We start from the raw sequence: 22,080 nt of genomic DNA, 5'->3' as shown, positions 1-22,080 counted from the left end.
CTTATAAAATTAAGGGCAGCCTTGAATTAGCTACAGCTCTCCTGGTGTATCCATCCAAAGGCATTTTCTCAAGGGGAATTGCATCCTTGCCCTTCCAGAGTTTCCACAGCGGAATATTGTTCCAGTCACCCAATGACATGAAAGGTCCCTTACCATTTCTCCTTGTGCAACATGTTCTGAGGCGCTTGGCTTTTTCCTTTAAACACACACACACACACACACACACACATTTGTTGCATAAATTTAACCACATCTCCCCACCTCCATCCCTAGACTTCAGAGGTTTCCACCCTTCAGTCCTATTCATGCTTATTCAGGAGCAAGCCCCACTGGTTTCTGAGGACCCCCAGCCCCAGGTCAGCATCCTGAGGAGAACAGCCTGGGTCTCCCAGAGAGCAGCTTCCCAGCAGAGCTCGGGACGTGCTGGCTGCAGGCTGGTCCAGAGCGCCCTTTCCAGGCATCTTCGCCTCCCCTCCAGCCTCCCCGGACCAAGTCCAGAGTCCTTCCCCTGTGCCCTTCACTTGGCCGGGCCACCCCGCCAGAGTCGCACTGCGAATCCCGGCCCCGCCGCCTGAAAAGCCCACCTAGCAGCTCAAGGTCACCTTACGACAAAGCCCGGCAGGAGCACCTTTCGGGGGCTGGCGGGGGGGGGGGCGGAAAAAACCTGCGGCAAAAAGAAGGCGCCAGCCAGAAGCACCTGCAACAGGAGGATAGGAGGCTGGAGAAAGAGGTCCCGTTGGAGAACAACACACAAACATAATGAAAGCACACACACCATTAAAAGAAAGAAAGGAAAGAGTGCTTCACAGCGTGACGAACAGACAGAGGCAGCGCGGGAAGTTCCCTTCGTCTTACCTGAGGTGGCGACTGAGGAGAGAAAGCGCGCCTCAGAAGTCAAGCCGCCGCCGCTGCTGGCGCTGACTAGCTGAGGCGGGAGGGCGCGCGGATGCTTGCTTGCTGCTGCAGCAGCAGCTGTTGCTAAGTCACCTCAGAGAGAATAAAAGGGAGCCGCTCTTTTCCTCACAGGCAGCGGCAGCGCGCGGGGATTCCACCAACCGCGCGCGCGGCGCTTATGCTGCTGCTCCAAGCTCTCCCCCTGCTGCCGCGCTCGTCTTCCTGCGCTCTGGCATTCCCTCCGCCAGTCTTGGGCTGTGTGGAAAAGCCGGGACAGAGGGAGGGAGGGCAGGCGGGGGAGGGGGAAAGGGAACCCTGCCGCGAAACGAGCGGGCTCGCGCTCTCCTCGGGGGAAACGCCGAGGCAGCTTCCTCCTCCTATTGAGGCGGGAAGAGGCTCAGGTGGTTGGGGAAACAGAAGCAGCAAGCGAGGGCTGGTCGGAGTTTAGCACCCAGCACCCAATCCCAAGGCTTCGAAGAAGCAACGAGGGTTCCTCTGAGCATGTACAGAGAGAGCGCTATCCCCTCATGTTACGTAGGCAGCACCTGTGACTGGGAGAAGCTTTTAGGCAGTTTTCAGGGTACATATTAGGCCCTAGCATCCCATTGCTCTAAACGTGGTGTTTGAAGCAAGACCTAGCAATATTGCATGTCCAGGAGAAATGTCACTACTATTTGGACGCAGTAAGGCAGGTCATACATTGCTGTAACATTATTCCTAAGATTTATTTAGTAGCAGGCATTTATCTTGACACAGAACCACAAGCATCTATCCATGTAACTCAAGTCAGATAAAAGGGAAAAGCAAGATGAAGCCTCATGATACTCCCGCATGTTGCATGTCACTGGGGGATGCAGTGACCCCAAGTGCAATAACATCAGCCAAAATTAGCTACTTTCTCTATTAACTAGCAATGTGAGAACCAGTCAACTGAGAGTCGGTATGTTGTCGTGGTTACAGGGTCAGCCCAGGACTGGGAAAACTCCAGTTAAGATCTGCTATGACGTTCACTGGGTGACCTTGGTCTCTGCCTAACCTACATCACAGAACTGTTGTGTAGATAACATGAGTGGCAGTGGGAGACAAGTATTCCTAGAGCTCAGCATAGGTGAAGGTAAAGGGACCCCTGACCATTAGGTCCAGTCGTGGCCAACTCTGGGGTTGCGCCGCTCATCTCGCTTTATTGGCCAAGGGAGCCGGCGTACAGCTTCCGGGTCATGTGGCCAGCATGACTAAGCCGCTTCTGGCGAACCAGAGCAGCGCACAGAAACACCGTTTACCTTCCCGCCCGAGTGGTACCTATTTATCTATTTGCACTTTGACGTGCTTTCAAACTGCTAAGTTGGCAGGAGAAGGGACCAAGCAACGGGAGCTCACCCCGTCGCAGGGATTCGAACCGCAAACCTGATCAGCAAGTCCTAGGCTCTGTGGTTTAACCCACAGCGCCACCCGCATCCCAGAGCTCAGCATAGTAGTCATTAAAATGTATCATTTTTAAAAATGTATTTGAGACCAAATTTTGTGACTGCTTGAAGACTCTGGCAGTTAAAAGCAGGAACAAATGTTCCATAAGTTAGCAATGGTGAAAGTAGGCAGGAATATATTACTTATTAGTCACAGAAAAATACCATCAGACACTGCTAAATCACACTTGGCAGCTTAACATGTGCCAGATCTTCCCAATACAGTAACAAAGCTCCTAAACTTTCTTTCTGTTGCTTGGGTGCAGCAGTAATAAAGAGTAGCTTGTGCAGAGTGTTTTACTCTCAGTGCTGTGTATTTTTCACCAATTAAGGATGGCGACTTCCATGACAGGAGGAAATATTTATAGACAGCTCCAGCACAATTCATCTTAAAAATTAAGCACTAAGAGAGTGGGTTGAATGGGCAGTGTCTGAGATATTTAAAGTATCTATGAATTTGATGCATTCTGTTATGTTAGCTCCATTATGATTATTTTTTTTTTAGAAAATAAGAGAAGCAAAGGATTTTTGGTGTTTCAGTTTGAATTCCCGTCGTACCATCAGCTTAGGGCTAAAGTACAATTGATGTTAAATGTATATTTTGCAATTGTGTGTATCATTTTTAGAACTATAAGCAGCAGCCGTGGTGGCAAGGGGGCCACTCGGGATCTGTACCAAAGTGCATGGAGAGGAGGAGTTTAACCCTTTTGCATGACCCACCCACACCGCGGTCCCAACAAAAAACACCACGACCCCCAAAACTTGCTTTTAGCTCCAGGAGGTAAGCCTCCATTCCAGGGCAGCTTCTGGGGGTACCATTTTGATTGGGATCATTGTGTGGTAGGAAAGAGCTAGCCCCCTTCCACGCAGATCATTTGCTAGCCTTGGTCCTGATCTTCCCTTTGTAAATTCTCCCTCTAGTTAAAATAATTATACACAGGAACAAATTATGCATGTAATGCCAAACTACATTATGTGGCTAACAATATGTGTAGTTTGTCCATTAATCTGCTTGCTTTTTGTTAAAACCATCTTCTTCCCAAACAAAGATGTGAAATAAGAACGGTAATAAGCATCTTATGCTGAAAACAATTTTTGTTGCTGTAACTTCACCAGTGTCTATTATTATCCTGGCCTGCTTGACCTAGTTACTGCTGCACATTCCATTTGGGGAGCCAGCAAGGAAAGACAGGATTGCTGGATATGAGTGTATGTCATGATTCCATAGTGAGTAGCCTGTCATTTCCTGGGAAAAGAGATGATCGCCAATATTTTTCCCTGTCTCCACCCCCAATACTCTCAGTTTAAATGCTAATAAGATATGTCACCTGGTGAAGGCATAATTGCATAGCTCCATGATGTCATTCATGACTGGCACAGATTTAATCTTCTTTGGTGATCACTTGTAGCCAAGTAAGATTGTTTTCCATGAACACGGTCTTAACAGTGAGTCTGTAAGTGACTGTGGAGGTCAATTCTGGATCCACATGTCCTTCCACAACGGGGACATAGGTTTCCGAGTGGGAGATGATCATGGTGACGGTTTGCTAAAAACACCTTCCTCTTAGGATGAAAGAGAGAAATGTGCTAACCGAGCGTCTTCAAAGCCAATGACACCTTTGGTAAAGGCTGTTCTCCAATGGGAGCGCTCGCAGGCCAGTGTTTCCCAGTTGTTGGTTTTTATACTACATTTTTTAAGATTTGCCTTGAGAGTCTTTAAACCTCTTTTGTTGACCACCAGCATTACGCTTTTAATTTTCAAGTTCAGAATAGAGAAGTTGCTTTGTAAGACGATAATCAGGCATCCAAACATGATCAGTCCAACGAAGTTGATGTTGAAGAATCATTGTTTTGACACTGGTGATCTTTGCTTCTTCTAGTACACTGGCATTAGTTTGTGTGTCTTCCCAAGTGATATGCAAAAATTTTCAGAGACACCGTTAATGGAATCTTTCAAGGAGTTGGAGATGGCATTTATAAGTGGTCCATGCTTCACAAGCATACAGTAAGGTTGGTAGTACAAAAGCTTTGTAAAGAAGCATTTTGGTTTCCCTGAAAATGTCCCGGTCCTCAAACACTCTGTGCTTCAGTTGGGAGAAAGCTGCACTCTCAGAGCTCAGGTGATGTTGTATTTCAGCATCAGTGTCGGCCCTTGTGGAAAGATAACTGCCCAGGTAGGAGAAGCGATTGACACTTTCCAACATTACACCATTCAGTTGGATTTGTGGCGCTGCAGAGGGATTGTTTTGTGCTTGTTGGTGCATCACTTTGGGGGGTTTTTTGGATGTTGAGTGATAGGCCAAGCTTTTCGTAAGCTTCTGTGAAGATATTTAGGATGGTTTGGAGGTCATCCTTTTATCACAGATTTAATAGGTCTATCAGGATGGCAGTGCTATCTTGTCATGCAGGTGGGACAATGTGAATGGAAAGAAATACAGGATCTCTCTCTCGATCTCTCTCTCCCACATTCCCTGCTTCCTTGTCCCAGATTCTACCCAATGGCTGCATAGGAGGACAAGTAGAGACCAGGAGAATGAACAAGCATGCATCCAGTGCATGTTCATTTGTGAGATCTGCATTTTCAATAGCAAAGAACTGCACCAGCCAGGTTAATACTATTATTTTTTACTTTTTATATTACTTTTTATTTATCCCTGTAATAAAATAACACCATTTGGTGGAGGCAGTATACAAATTTGTCACATAAATCCATTAACAAATAATCACAATACCGTATTTTCCACCCTATAAGACGCACCTTTTCCCCTCCAAAAATGAAGGGGAAATGTGTGTGCGTCCTATGGGGCGAATGCAAGCTTTCGCTGAAGCCTGGAGAGCGAGAGGGGTCAGTGCGCACCGACCCCTCTCGCTCTCCAGGCTTCAGGAAGCTATCCGCAAGCCATGGGAGAGCTGCGTGAATTCGCGCAGCTCTCCCATGGTTAGCGGAGAGCTTGCCTTCACCCAGAAGCTTGGGGCGCACTGAGCTCAGCACGCCCCAGGCTTCCAGCTTCACGCAGCTCTCCGCTAGCCGTGGGAGAGCTGCGTGAAGTTGCCTGCACCCAGAAGCTTGGGGCGCGCTAGCTCTCCCACGGCTTGCAGATAGCAGCCCTGCACCTGGGGGGGAAATAAAAAAAAAATTTCTTTATTTCCCCCCCAAAAAACTAGGTGCGTCCTATGGCCCAGTGCGTCCTATGGGGCGAAAAATACAGTAATTTGGGAACAGGGGAAGCTGCCTTATGCCAAGTCATACCACACATGCAGCTAGACCAGTGTCAAGCAGCTGTGAAAAGGGTGAATTCTGTGTTGGGGATGATTAAGAAAGGAATTGAATATAAAACTGCCAATGTCATAATGTCATTATGCAAATATATGGTGAGACTGTACTTGGAATACTGTGTATAGTTCTGATCGTACAGTTCTGGTGGCCTTGCTTCAAAAGCACATTGCAAACCTGGAAAATATTTTTTTAAAGGGTAACCCAAATGATCAAGGGCTGGAGCAATTTCCCTTTTAATTTAGAAAAAATGTAATAATAGAGATATACAGGTAACTCACCTCTTACATGGGGGGTATGTTCCTGGTCATCATGTGTATAGGGAAAATACTGTAAAGCCTGAATGAAACCTACAAAAGCCATTTAAAAACCCTACTGTACTTACTATGAGGGATGAATGTGGCTCTTAGTCTTTCTTCTCCTCTTTATCGCAGGATGAAGCTTCAGGGGATGATAAGAGGACAAGGGTGATTGACCAATAGCCGAAAGAAGTGCTTGGGTGTGCTGTGGTTCAGATCCAGAGGCAGGGTCCATGGGCACATCTAGTGCTGCTACTGGTGGCTTTTTTGTGAGAAACGTGGTGATTGGCAGCTGCCGCTGTTGTCTCTTGAGCTCATCAAGCATTACCTTGTATGGTCTCTCTTCTGCAAGTCTCTCCAGCCTCCTCTGATCACCATCTCAAACCACCTCCTCCACTGTCTCTCAAACTCCTCTGCAAATCTCTCCCTCTCCAACTACCTCCAAAGTTCTCTGCTTCCTCCTCCGCTCTCTCTTCACACTCCATCAATTCCCCAACCATGCCCAAACACTCCCACAAAGACTGCTGGGATTGCTGGCCCAATTTCCCCCCGCTCTCCTGCCCCCCTTTTCCCTTGCACATGGCATTTCCACAGCATTATTTTTTAAAAAAAAAATCACTTGTTTTCGGTGACACTTATATAGCTGCAATTGTGTAAAATTGTATAAAAATATGCATGGTGTAGAAAAACTCTCCTTCGTAAGACTAGAACTTGGGGTCATTCAGTGAAGATATTAGAAGATTCAGGACAGACAAAATCAAGTATTTCATCACATAGTGCATGGTTAAACTATGGAATTTGCTACCACAAAATGCCGTGATGGCGACCAAATTAGATGGTTTTAGTATGGGTTTAGACTAAAGGAGGATAAGGTTATCAGTAGCTATGTTTCAGTGTCAGAGATAGTATGTAACTGAATATGAATTGCTGGGGAACACAAGTGGGGAGGTTGTTGTTGCACTCATGTCCTGCATGTGAGCTTCCCACAGGTATCTGTTTGGTTACTGCGAGAGCAGGATACTGGGCATAGAAGGATCCAGCGGGGCTCCTCTTACGTTTTCAATTAGCGTGTTTTTACATGAGTAGAATGTGTCATTTTATTTAAAATGCATCTCTGGGTTATTTGTGGGGCTTAGGAATTCGTTCATTTATTTATTTTTTCAAAATAAAAAAGTCCGGCCCCCCACAAGGTCTGAGGGACAGTGGACCGGCCCCCTGCTGAAAAAGTTTGCTGACCCCTGGTATAGACTCTCTTCTCTGGTGCTTTTATTATACACCACCTACATCAGAGATCCATGCAGCTCTACTATTTAAGAAAGCATTTCCTCACACCAAATTAATAGAAGTTAAAAGTTAATATAAAATAAGATCACTGATCATCACAAGTAGCCAGCACTAAACATTCTGAAGCCTAGAATATATTGATTCTAAATCCAGTTTCAGGTATACTATATTCAAATTTATTCTGGCAAAAGGTTCCTATACTGAACAATTTGGCATTAACGTTTCCACCCTTCTTTGGTGATGACGCACTGAACAAATTTTGACACACACACCCTACTAATCATCTAGCAAATATAGCATAATTAGTAGCTTCTGTACAGTATCTTTGAGACATATTCATAATTTGACCTGTTAATCAGTCAGGTCCACATTGTTCTTTTCTTACATTAATATTTTATTGTTGGTAGGGGTTGAGGATTGCAGTGGGAAATGAGCAGAAACTCTGTAAACATATGATTTTCTTTTTTTTTTAATGATATTTATTAAAGATTTTAAACATTAAATTCACCAAACACATATAACACCCTCACCCAAATACAACAGAGAAAAGACAACAGAAAAAAGCAAAAAGAATAACATATAGTAGCAAAAACAACACAAAATCAAATATCCAACATCCATCTTTTCTTAAGCTTTTGGACTTCCTCACATCTCCCATTCCTGTGTTCCCGGTTATAGAATCATAAACAGCAATTTATCACCTTATTTCAACTCTTATTTTGTAATTTTCAAATATTATGTCCCCACCTTTAAACATTTTTATCAAATACTTAGATACCTAATTTAGACATAATGTTATTCCAAAATTTATCTTATTTCTCAAATCTCGCTTATTCTCATGTTTCTTTCAACTAAATTTCTGGTGCCGTGTTGTTTTCAGTCCTGCATCCTTCTTAACACTCATACAATTTACAATGTTTTTGTAAATAGTCCTTAAACTTTTTCCAGTCCTCTTCCACTGCCTCTTCTCCCAGGTCTCGGATTCTGCCAGTCATTTCTGCCAGTTCCATATAGTCTATCAGTTGCTTCTGCCATTCTTCCACGGTGGGCAAATATTGGGTCTTCCAGTGTTTTGCGATGAGTATTCTTGCTGCTGTTGTTGCATACATAAAAAAGGTTCGATCCTTCTTTAACACCCTCTGACCAACAATACCCAAAAGGAAGGCCTCTGGTTTCTTAGGGAAGGTATACTTAAATACCTTTTTCAATTCATTATATATCATTTCCCAGAAAGCCTTAACCCTAGGGCAGGTCCACCAGAGGTGAAAGAATGTTCCTTCAGTTTCCTTACATTTCCAACATTTGTTATCAGGCAGGTGATATATTTTTGCAAGCTTGACTGGGGTCATGTACCACCTATATATCATTTTCATAACATTTTCTTTCAAGGCATTACATGCCGTGAACTTCACACCGGTGGTCCATAACCTTTCCCAGTCAGCAAACATAATATTGTACCCAATGTCCTGTACCCATTTTATCATAGCTGATTTAACCGTTTCATCTTGTGTATTCCATTTTAACAGCAAGTTATACATTTTTGAAAGTACCTTAGTCTTAGGTTCTAACAGTTCTGTTTCTAGTTTCGATTTTTCCACCTGGAATCCTATCTTTTTATCCGAATTAAAAACCTCCTTAATCTGAGCGTAATGTAGCCAATCTCGCACTTTACCCTTTAATTTCTCCAAACTCTGCAATCTCCAAGTATCTCCATCTTTTTCTAGTATTTCCTAATATTTCGGCCATTTGGCCTCCATACTGAGTCTTTTCCGGGCCTTCACTAACCAAAACAAATCATGTTGTCTGGCTATTTGCTTGTATCGGGATCCTGAAAAATATTTCATAGATCTCTCTCCTCATTCTGCATCACCTCTGATTCAGCATCAAGGCAAGGCAAAGGCAATACATCTGGAGCCAACTATCACTGCAGCAAGTGTATATAAGCACACCCTGTGTGACCCTCACTGCCCTTGAAGCAGAATCAGTACAACTTACAACTTACACCTGTAAGGTGGACTTTACCAGCCATCTGGTGTGACCAAAACATCAACACAATCTAAATTGTAACCTAGCTGATGACCTTGCTGGGGCAATGATCCCAGATAGAGAGATAAGAGGAACTAAAAATTACTGATTGATTTCTCTCTAAAATAAATCTGGCACCTCCTTGGCAAGCAGCCTCACGCTGAGACAATTTGTTAAACCTGACATAAAAGTTGATGATCTTGCACCAAAAAGCACTGATTCAGGAGCTGTGCAAGAATATTAAAAAAAAAGTTACATAGAAATACCACACTAGGTGGAAAAGTCCAGAACAATCCTTGTTCTGATAATTTGCAGCACAGAAAACTGGCACAAAATACCACTGAGCCCAAGAGAAAGGCAGTCATATTTATTTCTTTTTAAAAAAATGTACTGGACACTCATAGCTAGATTTGCTTTCTCCTTTATCCAGTTTCATGTACAAAGAAATAAATGAACATTGGGAGAAGGTTTTTATGCTTTCCAGAACTGATTCACAACTCTGGGGAAGAAGGAAAAAAGCCCAGTATGCACAATTTATGAATGCGCGCAAAGTTCATGAACAAAACCTTTGGCTTCAGGAGTATACAGCAGTAGATTTTCAAGCAACCAAGTAAGCCTGCACTTTCTGCTAAGTGCTCCAGGGTGACTGTTCAAAGTACTAAGCAGCATGAATAAATTGTTTCTACTTTATGGAAAAAATACTAAAGTAACTTTTATGAAATAACCAACCAAGGGAACAGGGTAAACTCTACAAAAAATCAGTAAATAGGAAGCAGGTATAAACATTTCAGCCTGAGAGCTATATTCTCCAGCAAGAAAACTTTTGGTGGCATCAAATGCCAATGGTCAGAGAGGGCAAGGAAATCAAGAGGAGTTATCATGGTTCAAGGACACATTCCAGTCAGGCAGAGTGCAGGAGTAGTGAAAGTGTCCTGGCAGGGGCAAACTTTGGTAATATGAGTGAGCCCAAAATTTGGTGCCCCCAAAATGGATCTTCTCAATTATAGATTTTCTCAATTTTGTGCCACTTCGGCTTGGTAACCCTGTGCAGGAAAACCACCCACACTGTGGGCTGGGGAGGGGTGGGGTTTATGGAGAGTCCACGTGGCCTGATAGAGAGGCCCTGGGCAAAATTTTTTATCAACACAAGGTGTCTGCATCAAATGATAACGATAATAATATGCCACGCATCCAACTTGGTTGCCCCAGCCACTGTGGGTGGTTCCCAATAAATTATTAAAAGCACAATAAAACATCAAATGTTAAGAACTTCCCTATACAGAGCTGCCTTCCGATGTCTTCTAAAAGTCATATAGTTGTTTATTTTCTTGACATATGATGGGAGGGAGTTCCACAGGGCGGGCGCCACTACCAAGAAGGCCCTCTGCCTGGTTCCCTGTAACATCAGTTCTCACAGAGAGGTCAGAACTGGATCTCAGTGTTCTTGAAAGTGTGTATAAAGGTTATAAACTAAGGCCAATTGAATTTTCCTGTATGGTCTAAGCACAGGCATCTTTTAAAACCTGAGAATCTGGCCTACACTAACTTTACTAAAGGAAACCAAAGCTGCTACATGGTTAGCATACTTGTAAAATAATGTATTTTGAAATCAACATACCCCATCCAATTGGTCTGCAAATTAAAATACCCATGCTGTCCCCTTCTTTAAACTACTGTTAACTACCCAGATGCAGACGTACTGCTTGAGGTATAATCTGACTTCAGGAAATGGTCCATATGGGACAGAACATGTGATTCAATACACTGAAGGCACTTAAGGGTTGATCCTAGGAGAATACGTATAAATCAACACATTCTAAATGACAGTCATTTCCTTGCTTGGGACAATGTTCTTTCTAGAAAGCACCAATTAAGGAAGCAGCTGTAACCAGGTTTGACAGACATTTATAGGACAAACATCAGAACAATGAAGACAAAATATTTGCCCCAGTAAATGTTATATAGAAATTACAATTGCAGAGGTGATTCCCACACTATGTGCTAAGGCATGGGTAGGCAACCTAACGCCCGGGGGCCAGATCTGGCCCAATCGCCTTCTAAATCCGGCCCATGGATGGTCCAGGAATCAGTGTGTTTTTATATGAGTAGAATGTGTGCTTTTATTTAAAATGCATCTCTGGGTTATTTGTGGGGCATAGGAATTTGTTCATTCCCCCCCCCCAAAAAAATATAGTCCGCCCCCCCCCCAAGGTCAGAGGGACAGTGGACCAGCCCCCTGCTGAAAAAGTTTGCTGACCCCTGTGCTAAGGGATCTCTGTGTTCTGCAAGAAGAGTTGAAGCTGGTTATGCCCAGTAGAAAGAATATGGCCCCATGCAATATTTGTCCTTCTTTCTGTCAATGTAAGACAGCAACAATATCCTAAGGCAGGAAGCAAGGCCACACTGGGATTCCCTGATATAATTTACACTATCACTGTAATCCTCCTTTAATCCTCAGAGAATCCCAGAAGCATCATCCATTGCCCAGAAAGCACAGACTTATTCTTGATCTATATCTATCTATCTATCTATCTATCTATATATATATTGTTAAAATAATTCAACATTAATACACATACAAACATACATTTCATACAACATACCTACATACATACAACATACCTACAACATACCTACACTCAATCCCACAGATAATTCCCATCACCATCCACCACCCCTCACCCTTTGTGTTAGACTTCCAATCTACTCAATTGCAATTTCTTTCTACTTCTATTACTTTCTTTCACACACCTTTAACCTAATTTCATATTTCTTTTTCTATTAGACATTGTTATCCATCTTATTTAGTATTCCAATATTTGAAACGAAACTTGTTTATTCTAATAGGAGTTCTGATTTTTCGATATAGTTTTGCAAGTATCTTTTAACACCTTCCAGTCCCTGTCTGCCTTCTCTTTTGAGATCCTTCCAATTTCTCCCATTGTTTTGGATATATTGTAGTACTCCAATAATTTGGCAAGCCACTCTATCTTTGTTGGTACAGTACCACTTTTCCAATTTTTCGCACTCAATAGCATTGCGGCTACTGTTGCGTATAAATATAAGGTCTTGTCTTCTTCCTTTAGGCTTCCTGGTACTATTCCCAATAAAAAACCATCTGGTGTTTTCCTAAATGAATATCTGAACATTTTTTTCATTTCGTTATATACTGTTTCCCCAAATTGTTTGATGTTTAAACAATTCCACCATATATGTATCATAGTACCTTTTCCAGTGTTGCATCGCCAGCAGACATCACTACAATTTTTATTCATTTTTGCTATTCTTTCAGTTGTTAAATACCATCTGTGTTGCATTTTGAGATAATTTTCTTTCAATATATAACACATAGTGAATTTCATATCCTCCTTCCACAATTTTTCCAATTGTTCAAACATAATATTTTTCCCAATATCTTGTGCCCATTTGATCATTGATGCTTTAACCAATTCATCCTTTGTTTCCCACTCAAAGATCAAATTATACAATTTAGATATATTTTTTGATTTTTCTTGTATTAAGTATTTATCGAATTTTGATATTTCTTTTTCAAATCCTAACTTTTTGTCTTTCGCTAATCTGTACTTAATTTGAATATATTGAAACCAATCACTAATATGAGCTTTAATTTCTGTATAATCCTTTAATTCCAATTCTCCGTTTTCTTCCTTTAATACCATTTTATAGGTAGCCCAGTTTTCTTTCATATTTAATTTTTTCACTGCGACAATTTCTGCTGGCGATGCCCACCAAGGAGTTTTCGGTTCTAGGAGTCTTTTATATTTCTCCCATATTTTATAGATAGACTTTCTAACTATATGCCCTAGGAAGCCTTTATGCACTTTGACTTTTTCATCTATTAGATAGGCATGCCATCCAAATCTCGTCTCTACTCCCTCTAAATCCAATACATCCGAGTCATCTAATTTGATCCATTCTTTTAGCCAGGTCAGACCCACCGCATCATAATATAACTCCTCCCTGACTTATTCTTGATCTCTTACTGGTTGGGCAAAGATGAGGGCAGGAAAGCTGATGTCAATATTAACGGGTCTACTTCACGATGGCTAAGAGGATGCCTGCACATTGTCATAGGAGGAGATTGGGAACGTCTAATGTTTTATGGTGCAGTAGTAAGGTATGCTTCCAATTTCCATCCATACAAAACCAGGGAAATACTGGCCTGCAGCCAGGGTGATTGTAGCATCTTTGTTCCCGGGCCGCTTGGCTAAAGATGACAATGCTTCAGCTTGATATAACAATAGTTTTTCCACTCTAACTTTTCCAACTATATTGCTTTTCAAATGCAAAGTTGCTGGAGATGCTCATTTTATTTTAAACTCGCTGTTTCCTACAGAACCCCATTACACAAAAGCTCCCAATAAGCATCTCAAGAATGAATCCATGTCCGAAAAAGATTAGGCAGCAACATGGCAGAGTACATTTCATTTCACAAAAGACTGCAAGTAAAGGAATAACCTTGGCAGAATTGTGCCAGGGGACCAAAAGAGAAGGTTAATAGGCTTCTCTAGAAGAATCTAAATCATACTGTAGCAAAGTTACGCTTCAAATAAACAGCTCTGTTAATGTAATATTAGCTCTCGCTTTTTCAACCTCTGACCAGGAGTGCTTTCCTTAAAAAATTATGATCTTGCAACTCATAATCAATATTTAAAAAGCAAGAACATTACTATTATTGAAACCCAGATTGGCTTTGGGCGAATAAGATGTTGCTGCAGCTACTACTATGGATGCCAAACTGGTTCAAAACATCAATTTTATTGTGGAAAATGCAGACTAAAGAATTTAGTCACAATTGCCTCCCCCCCCCCCCCGGAGGCAACTGGAGGCTCTGCTCCCTTCCACTTCAAAGGGGCATGTTTGGGAGGTATTTTAATCATGTTGTGGGGGCATGGCTTCTCAGGCTTTCCAATACTGTTACTTAACACTTAAAAAATATATGCAGTAATTGTATTCATACAGTTTAGATCATATCCAGTTTGGCTCCAAGAGAGTTTGAAGTATTGCCTTGACTCAGCTGTCACTAGGGGCCCAGATAGCCCTAGAGACATGGAGCACTTTTTTCTAGCTTCAACTAGTTCAGCAGCTAAGGCCATTCTTAGAGCTTTGGCCACAGTGATCCACACCATAATTAACTTTACATTTCCATGACTGAAATTCGACTCTGATGCTGAATTTGTAGCTGCTGTGGGCATGGAGACTGACTGCATTGGTATGTAGGGGTGCAGCTAGTGGGTGCAATACCAGTCTTCCACTCATGCATTCTCTGAAGATGAAATAAGGCAATTTATGGGGATCTGTGAGCTAGATGAAACCAACTATGGAGGAATGACAGGTTCATAGGCACCCATGCCTGGTCTATGGGGCTTTATGGGACCAGAATAAACGTCTATTGCAAAACAAGAATGTTCTGTTGGCAACAAGATATGCATCCCCAATACACAGTAGTAAAACATTTGAAGGATTTTTACTACCCCACCCCCTAGCAGCCAGGAGCAATGAGAGAGAGAGAGAAACTGAAAACTGGGAATGGTGGGAAAGTGATGAGGGACAAAGTGATAGTTTAGCATTAGGTTCCAATCAAGGATGCTCATGGCAATCAGGGACTTTGAAAAATGTTCTCCAAGACATTAGAGAGAACTTGAAGGGCAAATGGTCTGCAGGGTTTTAAGGAGCTATTAGTTTAGTCACAGATTAAAATCTTATTTAGTCCTCTTGCTTCTCTTGCTTCTCTTGGTCCTTCCTGACTGATGATGGGAGAATCTTTCGGAGACAAAGAATGGAATGGGTGACTATGAGAAGTAGGGAGTAAATGTCTGAAGCAGTGGCTTTTTATACTTGCTCAGCAGTTTTATAGGTAGCATAGATACATACATAAGGTGGACCTCATGGACTAAGAAAGTCTGTTTTCCTTATGCAGTAGGGCAATAATATGATGGTTAGATAACCTGAGAGCGTATCATTCAGTAATAGTTTCCAAATGAAAAGGGACTGATTTTTCAAGCACCACAGTTAGGGGCATACACTTACTTCACCAGCACACCATTAGATTCTACTGAATTTTGTGGCAGTGCATCACCACACACAATGCATGATATTTATTACTAATGGCAGAGAGGTGTCAACATTACCATCATCCTACGCCAGAGAAAGGACTCTGCTTGGATGTCTACATATCATATAAAAGGCCTTAAGCTGAACTTATTTCAAAATCAGTAGCTTAGAACTACTGCTAGTTGTTGTAAACATGGCTCCTAATATTTTGGCCCAAATTCTGATTGATTACATCTGCAGGTTTTTCTGTCTCTACCAACATAACTATCTGCACTGTATGGTTATACAGAAGACAATTGGTAAGGAATTATTGATGGCACACAGATTACATTTGTTGGTTTTCCCTATGAAATGTTTCCTGGATTGTTGAAGTAGCAGCCATCTGTCCCACGGTTTGGTATGTACTTTCTAAGCTTCAAATCTAATTTTGGATTGGAAGGGGGGAGAAGTTAAAAAGAAAGAAAAAATCAACATTTAATGTGAGTTTTTAAAACAAATTCTCTTGCATAATACAGGGATATGAGACAAGTGTTGGGGGAGCCTGTTCAGAGATAGGTAGATAAATTTTGTAAGATGGAAACAAACAGAGGAACTGAACCTACTTGTACATTCTGTTATGTAAGACAAGAAGGGGAAGGAACAGACTCCAGCTGTGTAGCTCTTTGCCAGATACCGTATTGGGGGAAACGGTTTATTTATTGCACAGGACAGCATTGTACCTATAAGGTAGAGCAGCTTCATTCTGCAAACAGAACACAGCAACACAAATACAAATGTACTGTGAACTTTCAAAGACTGCATGTTCATATTATTTTAATGAGCTGCACCAGCATGGATTAACATAGAGTTTCTGATTAAAGTTACTCCATAATTATTGCAAAGTTCTGCAGTAATAAGGGTGTTGAAGTACATGTACTTTGTGCAGATTAATATTCTTTTTAATTATAACTGCAGTGGAATGTGAATTAGGGAAAAAAATCAAATTATACTCTGGCTGACAGCTCAAACTTACCAATTCCTCAGTATAGAGGGCATGATGTATGTGAAAACGTTGCCCTGTTTTCTCTTTAAACTTTTCGCTAATGAGATCTTCAAAACAGTGTGAAGGTGAATTCTTCACTCATAAAATGGAGACAAAGCAAACTAAAGGCGGAAGCATATTGTACAAAGCACTTTTGTTGACCTTACAAAAATATCATAGGACAAGTATGGTCTGAAGGAACCGCTATTCAAATCCGGCACCATAAAACTTTATGAAACAAGGTTCTTATTATCCACCAAAGGAAGAATGGTGGCAAATATGATGTGTGTTTTTTCACTCTGTAACAGTTTGGTTTAAAAGTACAGGTAACGAGCCTTCATTGGACCGAAGAAAGCAACACAAGACTTACACAGTCTTGCAGTCTGACATACCTCACTGCTGAATGAGAGAATTAAATGGGTAACCCAGTGTGTGCAGTCCTGAGCTTCTTGGGGAAATAGTACAGAGCTATTACAATGAAAACAGGCTAGATTAAAAAACCTTGACTGTATTCTGCCATTTTGAAGAGACTATGAGCCCTTTCTTTCTTTCTCCTAGCTGTCTTGTGCAAAAGTCTTGCAATCCCATGGAGACCATTGGTCCATTCCACATTTGGGGGCCCCAATTTTCACACCCCAAAATTGAGTGCTATGCTCCACTTTTTCTCTCTTCACATCCCAAAGCAAATATACTTGATAATTCAGAGAATCGCAGCTTATAAAGACACTTGCCCTGAAAGGTTTTCTCCATCCTCAGTATTACGGGCAGGACCACGGACTAAAGAGCACCAGGGGGCAGTTTAACTACACACAGTTTAAATTTTGGAAGCTGCATGAACAATTAATTGGGAGAGTCTACAGCAGGGGTCTACAACCCGCGGCTCCGGAGCCGCATGTGGCTCTTTTACACCTTTGCCGCGGCTCTGGGGCGGATACTAGCGAGGGGAGGAGGCGCATTGTGCGCCCCGACACTCCCCACTGTGGCGGGCGTTGTACTGGATGTGACGTCGCATGGGGGCGGTGCATGCATTAGTCACGCACTGTCCTGACATCACCTTCCCGCTCGCTGTCAGATCGGACATTAAGGTAGGAAGCAATATATGCAGTGTTATATTTGTTTTAAATGTCGCAATGGTTTTGTGGCTCCCAGTTGTTTTTTCTTTGGAAACAGGTCCAAGTGGCTCTTTTTGTCTTAAAGGTTGCAGACCCCTGGTCTACAGAATGGATAGAAGAACACTGAAATGGTGCTGTTACACTGAAATGGTGCTGTTAGCACTTGTGGGGACCAAACTAAGAACCCAAACATCCCTATGATACAGTGGTGCCCCGCAAGACGAATGCCTCGCAAGACGAAAAACTCGCTAGACGAAAGGGTTTTGCGGTTTTTGAGCTGCTTCGCAAGACGAATTTCCCTATGGGCTTGCTTCGCAAGACGAAAACGTCTTGCGTTTTTTGCAAGTTTGTTTCCTTTTTCTTAACACCGTTAATACAGTTGCGACTTGACTTCGAGGAGCAACTCATAGAACGCGGTGTGGTAGCCTTTTTTGAGGTTTTTGGTGATTTTTGAAGCTTTTCCAAAACTTTCCCGACACCGTGCTTCGCAAGACGAAAAATTCGCTAGACGAAAAAACTCGCGGAACGAATTAATTTCGTCTTGCGAGGCACCACTGTACATAATTGTTTACTAAAAGAAATTGATGACTCATAATTGCCTCATCTCTACATCTAAGTTATTTAAGCTTTCAATCCAGTACACACTTACCTCAGTCAGACTTATTTTAGCAGATAAAAAGAGGATTCTGCTGTTAATTCTCAACACCTTACGTATATCTATATCTACATGTATTTATATATTTTATAGTCTCCTTTTCCTCCTAAAGAAACCCAGAGTGGCAATACAGCTAGACAGTTATAACCTTAAGTGTTATTAATCAAGACCTTAAACCATCATTCACATTGGACAGGCTTTCTAGGAACGACAAGAAAAAAAGACAAAAGGTCCTTGACAATTAGAATTCAGTAACCGCTCTTAGAGCGAAAATATAAAGCTGGGTTGAAGGACACTGCAATTCAATTAATCAAAGCTCAGTCTTCCTAAAATGGTTGGTGTGAGCCAAACAAGTCTACTTCCCAACAGGTTTCTCACACTACATGAAGATCCAAGACCAACTGAGAGAAACGTGTAAGAGAAAATATATTGCCTCTGCTGCATCTGTACAATGCCTTTCCTCATCACACATAGAATTATGCCAATGCACTGAAGAGTGATTGGCCATGGCATGCAGCCATTATTATGGATGAGTTGGAGCATCAGGTAACAGACAAGTAATATGCTGATGAAAAGGAGCCAAATCATGTTAAATCACTTTGCCAGTGTGTTAAAAAAAAAATACCGCCACCACCAACTAATAAATACAAGTTGCCTCAGTTCTTTCTAATGCTCCCAAAGTCATGCAATTCGTTTTTCTTTTTTTTAAAGGAGTTTGTAAATGTAAACATTCTAATCTTATAATTTTAGTTAAGAGGAGAATTTCTTCTGCCCACGTAGGCAAATGCAGAAGTACATTTTGGAGAAATTGTATTGTGAATGTTACAGAACGAAACACTGTTCTGTTAAGAAGAGCCTTGCTATATCTGCCCAAAAACTTGTCTAGGCCACCTTCCTAACTCTCAGGTACCTATAGGGCACTGGCGGAGGAAGAGGCGTGTGGGGGGAGCGCGCCGCCCCTGGCAGCGCGATCCCAGGGGGGGTGCCATTGAGGCTTCCCCCCCACCCGTGCTGGGTGCCACGCCCCTGTGGTCAGCACACCATGCCCCCAGGACGTGCACCAGCCCCACCCCGCCTGCTCTCCGCCCCCCCCCCCCGGTGCCAGAGCATGAAGCTCTGCCACTGCCTATGGGAAGCCTCAAACTTGGACATTATATTGGCAAGACATTAGGCTTTTGTTGATCTGTTAACTGCTATATTATGAATCAGAACAGACTCCAATCCCCATCTGCACTATACGTTTAAAGTAGTTTTAAGCAGTCATGGCTTCCCGCAGAGAATCCTGGGGACTGAAGTTAAGTGCGCTGGGAGTTGTTAGGAGACCCATATTTCCCTCAAAGATTTACAAGTCTGAAGAGTTTCCCCAGGAAGAGGGCTTGACCATTAAACCACTCTGAAGATTGTAGGTCTCTGAAGGAAATAGGGGCTCCTAACAACTCTCAGCATCTTTAACAAATTACACTTCTTTAGGGGAAGATTTTTTATTTTATTTATTTATAAAATTTATCCACCACTTGCTTGTAAAAAAACACACCCTCAAAGCAGTTTGCAAAAAATGTAAAACAAAAACAATATCAGCAAGGAGGATTAACAACAATAATTTAAAATTTGCAAAAAGTTAAAACAACAATAAACTATGCCAACTTTCTAAAAATCTGGCTTGCCTAAACAAAAGTGTACTTAGCAGGTGCCAAAAAGAGTACAATGAAGGCATCTACCTGATATCAATAGGCTATGGCTGTTTTAAGTGGTATGATCCTGCTTTAAATTTATAGGCGCAGTTGTGGCCTATAGATTTTGTTGTTGTTCATTTATATAGCACCATCCACCATGTGCATGGTGCTGTACAAAGAAGACCACTCTCTCCTACAAGGGGCTGGCAATCTAAGGAACAGGAACACCAGGAAAATAAGAGAGGAAGCAGTGGGAAATGGAGTCATTTAATTAAGTCTTAATTCAGTTACTTCTAGTCCTTGGCTTGTTTTTTGCAGGGCACAGGGACCAGGGGAGTGTAGGACCAGCCCAAGACATTTTGCTACCTGAAGCACAACCCAAGTGGTGCATTCCCACACCCATGACACACAAACCAGGCCAACCTTTCTCAGTCTCGGGTCCCCATCTGTTGCTGGAGCACAACTGCCATCATCCCTGACCACGGGTCCTGTTACCCAAGGATAATGGGAGTTGTAGTCCAACAACATCTGGGGGCCCAAGGTTGAGAAAGACAGAGCTAGGCCAACACTTTAAAAGCTATTGCTACAAATTTCAGACTATTTCCCAACCCACAATCCTAGTGCTGCATCTAGGCCAGTCCTAGATGGAGGAAAGTTGTGCAAGGACACACACACACACACACACACAGAGAGAGAGAGAGAGAGAGAGAGAGAGAGAGAGAGAGAGAGAGAAATGAGAGAGAGAATAAATGTTTTATATCACATGTAAAAATGCAACAGTGGGGATTGAATGTTACCTATCACTTCTCATTTATATTATCCTGTTTAGATATACCAAAACAAGCATCCTTCATCCCATCAGATGTTCTGATGCAGCTATTAATAAAGACACATTTTGACATAACTCTGGTGATTTGAATATTTTTAGAGCTGTTCGTGGCTATCAGATGGTATGGCTTATTAAAGTGTAGAAAAATCTTGAACCGAACTCTTGACCTGGCAACGGCCAGCTGCCAGCAAGGGAAGACGTGCCTTCATCATGAGCTGAGCAATTTCTGTCTGCTCAGTCTCACTCCCTTGTCTCAGAAGAGTTGCTACCTAGTGGTCAGGCAGGACCAAGAACAAGGACAGGAAATGCTGTGTAACCTAGGTACTATATGGACAGCATTATTTCTGTTCCTGATGCTAACACTTGAATGTGATTGTATTGTGCAAATCTCTTGTAAGCCTCTTTGGCGTATAAAGTGGGATATAAGTATTCCAAATAATTGAACAAATTGACAAATTATTGAAGGTCCCAGTACACCAGCCATTGGTGGCCCCACAAGTAGATATGCACTCCATATCATATCAAACTCTAAAGCCTAGAAAATTATTTACATGTGTTGCTCTCTCTAGCTGGGTCAGGGTGAATTCTTATGAACATGAGGACTTGATCCAGGCTCTGCCTTCTGAAGACTTGACAACCCTTTCTGTCTACAGAATGCTGCTGGCTGCCCCTCAAAGAGTGGAGAACAGTGGCATGCAAGGAATTTTTTCATTGGTAAACAGGGCTGTATGTAGAGTTGAGGACCCCAAGGGTCATCTAGTCCAACTGCCTGCAAGGCAGGAATCTCCACTCAAGTATCCTTGGCAGATACCTAAAAACCTTCAATGAAGGAGAGTCCCTAGCCTCCCTGGACAGTCAATTTGCCAATTCCTAGCAGCTTGCAAAAAGAAGAAAAGTTTGGCTTGGTTTGTTTTCTGAAAAAGACAACCTTGGGTGCAAGGGTGGATCCCTGCCCCCCAAAATTAAAAAATAACATTTTTAACACCCCCCCTTTCTTCATCATCTCTCTCTCTATGATTCTGTTGTTAATGGTTGTTGCATGAAGCTTCAGGTTCTGGCAGATTGGGGTTGGGGGTTTATTTTATTAAAACACCATGCTTTCAACACACACACACACACACACAGAGAGAGAGAGAGGGGGGGGGGCTGAAGGAGAGGAAGGAAGAACTGAGATATTAAGGTTGCAGGGATCTCGGCTTCCAAGCCCACCCCATGGGCACTTCAGGCTTTCCAACTGCTGTTCCTTAAAAAATGAAGAAGGGGCTGCAGTTCTGCTTTAAGCAGCTGTTTCCTGCTCATGCATGTGTGTTGCTCTGCAGGCTTGTGCAGTTTTGCAGCCTTTATGAAGAGAGGGGGGGTGCATGCACACACATACACAGAGCCTGGAGACACTGGCTAAGCAATTACTTGGAAAGGTGCTGCTGGGAACATTAAAGGAACTAGCATAGTTCCACCAGTCCATGGATCGCACATCAC

At 42.4% G+C, this 22,080-nt stretch overlaps 1 protein-coding gene across 13 annotated transcripts in view; it reads right to left on the bottom strand.

Annotated features, from left to right (window-relative positions):
• Positions 1-1,153, bottom strand: part of ATP2B2 (ATPase plasma membrane Ca2+ transporting 2) — a 365,380-nt gene extending 364,227 nt beyond the window's left edge. For all 13 annotated transcript variants that reach the window (XR_014522401.1, XR_014522402.1, XR_014522403.1 and 10 more), the window contains exon 1: positions 856-1,153. The gene's annotated coding sequence lies outside the window, so the exon portion shown is untranslated. The remainder of the gene's footprint in view (positions 1-855) is intronic.
• Between the last annotated feature and the right edge of the window lie 20,927 nt (positions 1,154-22,080).

This window comes from Podarcis liolepis, assembly GCF_965112155.1.
Source record: "Podarcis liolepis genome assembly, chromosome: 2".
Classification (NCBI taxonomy): domain Eukaryota; kingdom Metazoa; phylum Chordata; class Lepidosauria; order Squamata; family Lacertidae; genus Podarcis; species Podarcis liolepis.
The sequence above is the reverse complement of the archived record's forward strand: the minus strand, read 5'-3'. Positions and strand labels throughout refer to the sequence as shown.